The following is a 7,411-nucleotide window of genomic DNA, read 5'->3' on the forward strand; positions in this document are numbered from 1 at the left end:
CTTGTATACCCACTTTAATCCGGAGGCCCCTGAGAATTCCCGGATGGTTAACTCTGCCTTTGTCAGCCAAGCCTACGGAGATATAAAGCGCAAGCTACAAAAGTTAGAAGGGTTTGTAGGGATGTCCATAACCCAACTAATGGAGGTAGCGAATAAAGTGTACATGAACAGGGAAACAGAGACAAAGAAAGAGGAAGAGCGCAAGATGCGTAGAAAGGCAGATATGCTAGCGGTAGCAATCGCAGGCGTAGATAGAAGGGAAAAGGAAGTATATAGGGGAACAGATAGAGGCGATATTAAGTGGAATGGGGAACCCCTGAGTAGAAATCAGTGCGCATACTGTAGGGAAGAAGGGCATTGGAGAAGTGAGTGTCCGCGAAGGGAACAGTATGAGAGAGACAGACCTAGGGCAGGATATGGTAATTATAGAGGCATAGCGAGAGGTAGAGGAGGTCCTGGAGGGAATAATGGTAGCAATAGAGGAAGTGTTAGAGAAGACAGGTATTATCCAGCAGCGCAGAGATCCCGCGATAGAGAAGATAGGGACTTTGTAGGATTGGCTGACACGGTCATAGAGGACTATTCATACCGACCGGGCTCTATCCCCCTTGGCCGAGCGGAGCCTATGGTCGATGTATCAATAGGGGGAAAAAGGAGTGCGTTCATGATCGATACTGGTGCTGAACATTCGGTGGTGACTGACCTAGTTGCTCCTCCATCCGGAAGAACCATCACCGTAATAGGAGCAACTGGAAGGAGTGCTGCTAAACCGGTTCTTAAAAGTCGACTCTGTACATTGGGAGGCCACGTAGTAAAACATCAATTCCTTTATATGCCTGAATGTCCAGTCCAACTGTTAGGACGTGATTTGTTGTCAAAACTACAAGCGCAGATAACGTTTCTACCAAATGGAACAACATCTTTAAAGTTCAATGGACCTTCAGGTATAATGACAATATCTGTACCAAAGGAAGAAGAGTGGCGACTTTATACAGCGTTGACTAGCCAAAACCCTAAGAGTGATGAATCCTTGTTTAATATACCAGGAGTGTGGGCAGAGAACAACCCACCAGGACTTGCTCGCAATATCCCACCAATTCGAATCGAACTGAAACTTGGGGTCTATCCAGTGAGCTTAAGGCAATATCATATCCCACAAAAGGCCAAGAAGAATATACAATCGTATTTGGATAAGTTCATACGGTATGGTATCCTAAAATTCTGTACTTCCCCCTGGAACACCCCATTGTTGCCTGTTCAAAAGCCCGGTACAGATGAGTATTGCCCTGTGCAGGACTTGAGAGCAGTCAATGATGCGGTCGTAAGTATACACCCAGTTGTGCCCAATCCATATAACCTGCTTGCTTTAATTCCGGGCGGGGCTACCTATTTCACTGTCTTCGATCTCAAAGATGCCTTCTTTTGCCTTCGAATTGCTGCGGAAAGCCAGTGTATCTTTGCATTCCAATGGGAAAATGCTGTAATGGGCTCGAAACGCCAGATGACTTGGACAAGTCTGCCCCAAGGGTTTAAAAATTCACCCACCCTATTTGGATCAGCTTTAAGTCAAGACTTACTGGATTTCAAGTCCATCCCAGGAGAGTGTGTACTATTGCAATATGTAGATGATTTGTTGATAGCGGCAGTTACAAGAGAAATATGTCAGCAAGCAACACATGATCTACTACACATTCTCTGGAAGGCAGGATACAAGGTGACCAGGAAGAAAGCTCAGTTGTGTCAGCCAACTGTCAAGTATCTGGGATTCCATATCTCTGAAGGTCAAAGGATAATGGGGCCAGAGAGAAAAGAAGCTGTATGCCAAATACCAATACCCAAGAATAGAAGACAAGTGCGGGAATTCTTGGGGGCAGCAGGCTTCTGTAGGATATGGATTCCCAGTTATGCGATATTGGCGAAACCTCTTTATGCAGCTATAAAAAGTACAGAACACAATCCCTTCCTGTGGACCCCTGAACAGCAAAAGGCATTTGAAGATGTGAAGAAGGCATTGATGAGTGCCCCAGCATTAGGTCTACCTGATCATACACGTCCATTCTACTTATATGTACACGAGCAAAGAAGAATGGCTGTGGGAGCATTGACACAGTACTTGGGATCATGGCAAAGACCTGTTGCATATATGTCCAAACAACTGGATGCAGTGCCCAGTGGCCTTCCACCTTGTCTAAGAGCTGTAGCTGCCGCCGCCCTGCTGGTAGCCGAAGCTGATAAGCTCACTCTGGGTCAGGAACTCTACGTGCGAGTCCCGCACGCAGTACAAACGTTGCTAGACTATAAAGGCAATCATTGGTTTAGTAATAGCCGCATGACTAAGTATCAAGCTATGTTGTGTGCAAACCCAAGAGTGCATTTAGAGACTGTTAATACCTTGAATCCAGCTACCCTTTTGCCACAACCTACTGAGAGTCAACATGATTGCCTGGAGGTGATGGATGAAGTGTTCTCAAGTAGACCGGACCTTCGTGATTTTCCTATCCAGAACCCTGATGTCCAGTATTATACGGACGGCAGTAGTTATGTGAAAGAAGGGATTCGCTATGCAGGATATGCAGTGACTACCATAGACAAGGTGATAGAAGCTCGGCCATTGTCAAAAGGAACATCGGCACAGAAGGCAGAATTAATTGCACTAACACGAGCGTTACAATTGGCAGAAGGTTTAAGAGTGAACATCTACACGGACTCCAAGTATGCGTTTTTAACCACTCATGCCCATGGAGCTTTGTATAAAGAAAGAGGACTATTGAATTCAGAGGGTAAAGAAATCAAGTACACAGCTGAAATATTGCAACTACTGGAAGCCGTGTGGGAACCGAAAGAAGTTGGTATTATACATTGTCGGGCGCATCTGAAAGGAGATGGTGATGTAACCAAAGGAAATCGGATGGCAGATAGTGCAGCTAAGCGTGCCGCTGAATCAGGAAGACAGGAATATATAGCTGCACTTATACCGACTCCACTGTCTCAATGGACTCCAGTTTATACAGCTCAAGAAGAATTAAAGGTTAAAGACAGAAGCTGGGAAATACCTGGAGAACAAATGGTATCAGTTAGAAGATGGAAGAATAGTCATTCCAGCATCACTAGCTGTAGAAATTGTCCAGAACTATCACAACGGGACACATTCTGGAAGAGATAGTATGGAAGAATCTCTCAGAAAACATTTCTACATACCAAGATTGTTCAACTTGACTCAAGCCATTGTACGAAGATGTGTAATATGTGCTAAGAATAACGCAAAGCAAGGACCAGTGAAACCACCGGGAGTCCAGTATATGGGGGGACTCCCTATGTCCGATCTTCAAATTGACTATACAGTTATGCCTAAATCCGGTGGACATCGCTACCTACTAGTAGTTGTGTGTACCTATTCAGGCTGGGTAGAAGCATGTCCTACTCGTACAGAGAAAGCAGGAGAAGTTGTGCGATTCCTGTTGCGAGAAATAATACCCCGATATGGACTACCATGTTCTATAGGATCAGATAATGGTCCAGCCTTTGTTCACCAGTGCCTACAACAACTGACTCATATGCTTGGTATTAAGTGGAAGCTTCATACGGCATATAGACCTCAGAGTTCTGGGAAAGTGGAAAGGATGAACAGAACTATTAAGAACCAATTGGCAAAGATGTGTCAAGAAACTCAACCTAAGTGGAATGTTCTTTTGCCTATAGCTCTGTTACGTATTCGTAGTACACCTACCAGAAGGATGGGTCTCTCACCTTTTGAAATCATGTATGGGCGTCCACCTCCCGTACTTGGTAACTTAAGGGGGGATTTGGGAGAAGGAATTACCCGGCAGCAGATTACCTGTGAATATTTATCCCCCTGTTCATAGCTATCATCCAGGAGATCAAGTGTGGATTTAAGAGTGGAACAGTATACCGTTAGGGCCTAAGTGGAGGGGTCCTTATGTTGTTCTTTTGTCTACCCCTACAGCAATAAAGGTGGCTGAAGTGACTCAGTGGATTCATCACTCCAGGGTTAAACCAGCAGCAGTAGATTCTTGGCAAGCTACACCAGATCCAGAGAATCCCTGCAAGATCCGGTTAAAGCGCATGACTCAGTCGGAGTAACGAGGAGATATTGGGATTACAAGTGTGTTTAAAGAGATCAGTAAGTGAGTGTTTTGTCGGCCATAATAAAGCCAGACCACTCACCCACGTGACATAGCCAGGGTGTCTCGAAGGGACCTCTGTGAAGGGAAGAGAGGACCTGCAGAACTCCATTCCTTGCAGCCCTTACATCCTGGAAGCTGAGGTGCCATCGCACGGACGAAGACTGAGGATGAAGACGTCGAAAGAAGTGCTCTTGATAATGTGTATTTTTATGTTTTTTATTATTCAGGAAGGTAGAGGTACCGACACACCTAGCTGTGAGGTTTGCATTAAGACTACTATAACAGGTAATCATATTTCCCAGACCCTAACTTGGCATTCACAATATGAATGTAAAGGATATGTATCAAGGTGTAGATACTTAGGTATAGAGTATAGTGTATGCCATTTAAGGTAAAGGCGAACCTAAGTGCTTCAATCCAGAGTATCAACCCCGTACAATTTGGTTGACCCTCTGGAATGGAGACTCACAGGGGACCCTAATAAATAAAACAGTATTAGAAACCGTACATTCTTCGGGTGTTCTGCTATTTGATGCATGTAAGGCAATATCAAGTGGTAGAAAACCGTGGAATGTATGCGGGGATCTTAAGTGGGAGAGAACGTATGGGTCTAACAATAAGTATATTTGTCCCAGTAGTAAAAATAAGTATGTAAGTCCAAAATGCCCAGATAGGGATTATAATTATTGCCCATATTGGTCTTGTGTGGGGTGGGCAACTTGGGGACAGACAGTAGATAAGGATATGATTGTTACTAAGTTGCCTACCAAACCGTATTGTAAGTCTATGGAGTGTAACCCAGTCCATATACTTATTAATAATCCTGAACAATTTTTAGATAGGTTCGGAAACTTATTTGGGTTCCAGATATATGGGACGGGTTTGGATCCTGGGACAATATTATTTATAGGGATAGAGACCGATACCGTAGCATCCCAAACTCATCAGGTTTTCCATTCTTTTTATGAAGAGATGAGTGTAGAAAATAAGATTCCCCATAATGCTAAGAACCTGTTTATTGATCTAGCCGAGAGTATTGCTGGTAGTCTTAATGTGACCAACTGCTATGTGTGTGGAGGTACTAATATGGGAGACCAATGGCCCTGGGAAGCAAAGGAGGTAATGTCCGGTTCTGAGACAATTGAACAGATAACATCTTCTCAAGCCGATTATCAAATGAGTGTTAGAGGTAAATCTGAGTGGAGATTAAAGACCTCCATTATAGGTTATGTTTGCATAGCAAGAAAAGGAACAATGTTTAACACATCTGTAGGAGAACTAACTTGTCTGGGGCAAAAAGCTTATGATGATACTACAAAGAATACAACCTGGTGGTCGGCTTCAAATGTCTCAGAACCACCTAACCCGTTTGCAAGTTATGCCAATTTAAAGGACGTGTGGTTTGATCTATCACATCTAGTTGGAAAGCCCCAGCAAATTTGTACTGGATCTGTGGAAGGCCTATTCGGAGTTACCACAGGACTGGGAAGGGGCATGTGTGTTAGGTATGCTCAAACCATCCTTCTTCTTGTTGCCTATTGAAACAGGAGAGACTTTAGGAGTTGAAGTATATGATGTGAATCATAGGAAGAAAAGGGGACCCCTAGAGATAGGTACCTGGGAAGATAATGAATGGCCTCCCCAGCGTATCATAGATTATTATGGGCCAGCCACTTGGGCAGAAGATGGTACTTTCGGATATAGAACCCCAATATATATGCTCAACCGCATTATAAGGTTACAGGCAGTGGTTGAGATAATTACCAATGAGACATCACAAGCACTCAATCTCCTAGCGAAACATAATACTAGGATGAGGACAGCCGTTTACCAAAAAAGATTAGCCTTGGATTACCTATTGGCAGTAGAGGGAGATGTATGTGGGAAGTTTAACCTAAGCAATTGTTGTCTTCAAATAGATGATGAAGGGCAAGCAATAGCTGAGCTTACTAGCCATATGGTTAAACTAGCGCATGTGCCTACCCAGGTATGGAAAGGGTATAATCCAAGTAGTTGGTTTGGTAATTGGTATGAGCAGTTTGGAGGACTTAAGGCATTGGTAGGTGGAGTCATGCTAATTTTGATGTTGTGCCTTCTCCTACCATGTCTGATTCCTTTGGTAGTTAGGTCTGTGCAGATCATTATAGAGAATATAGCAGAGAGAAAGCCTGCTGCACAGATAATGGCCATATATAGATATGAGGCTCTAAATCAGGGAGAACTAGTGCTGGAAGAGGAATGTTGAGGGATTCATGTCATTAGTCGCAAAGTCTGGTCTGGTTCATAGCAACCTGAGGTGTAAGCAAACTATGGTTAAGTGATGCATCTGGAATTGTGAAATATCAGAAGCATCAAAGGGGGGAATGTGGTGGAATCTCAGTAAAAATTAATTTACTAGGACTAGATTGCCACATGGTATGTGCACTTGCATATGTTGATGTACCAGTTAAGTCAGTTACACGTAGCTAAGATACAATCAGTAGTGTAAGGAGCATAAGTAGGAATACAGGATATACAAGTATTTCCCCTCCTCCATTGTGCTGGGCAAGCCATGTGGTCAAACAGGATTTTAGTCTCTATTCGGTTGATTAGATAAGAGTATGTGTAGGTTGAACTGATTATGGGAGGAGCTACATGCCTATATAAGGGACCTACACTGTATGATCAGGACTCAGACTTTGCTGTTTTTTGGTGACATTAGTCCCTCTGAGTCCCGATCGGTGAACCAAATAAAGAATCTCTTCCTTCCTGAAGAAACCTGTGTCCATCTCTCTTTGCTTGGCTTCCGTCAGTTTCTCCGGTATCAACCAGATGTTGTTTACCAGTTGTTGTATACCATATGTGTATATGTAACTCATAACATCGTAGCATTACTTGCCTGTCATGTTGTAACGTAACAATGTATTTCTGAACACCCATTCCCCACCCTCCTTTACTCATGGATGTACATGTGTACCTCTATATTCTTTCATTCCTATGTACAAAACCAATAAAAATATACATTGGAAAAAAAATAGGGAAGATCTTTTGATTTATAAAAGTAAAAATAGTAATCAGCAAATTAATACCAAAGGAGTTCCAATAATTTTAGACTATAATAGTGACTCTAAACAAATTAAACACATATTGAACCAAAACTGGCACATACTTAAAACAGATAGAGAATTAGGTCCATTTCTAGGAAACAAACCCAATATAGTCTTTAGGGGGGCTAAAAACATTAAAAATAAGTTGGTCAAAAGTTTCTTAAAAGACCCTCCAATGGG

General features: G+C 43.0%; 1 pseudogene; it reads left to right on the plus strand.

Moving 5' to 3' along the window:
• The first annotated feature begins 829 nt into the window (after nt 1-829).
• On the plus strand, nt 830-4,014 carry LOC134585358 (uncharacterized; annotated as a pseudogene).
• Nucleotides 4,015-7,411: the final 3,397 nt, after the last annotated feature.

The sequence above is a fragment of the Pelobates fuscus genome, chromosome 2 (assembly GCF_036172605.1).
Source record: "Pelobates fuscus isolate aPelFus1 chromosome 2, aPelFus1.pri, whole genome shotgun sequence".
Classification (NCBI taxonomy): domain Eukaryota; kingdom Metazoa; phylum Chordata; class Amphibia; order Anura; family Pelobatidae; genus Pelobates; species Pelobates fuscus.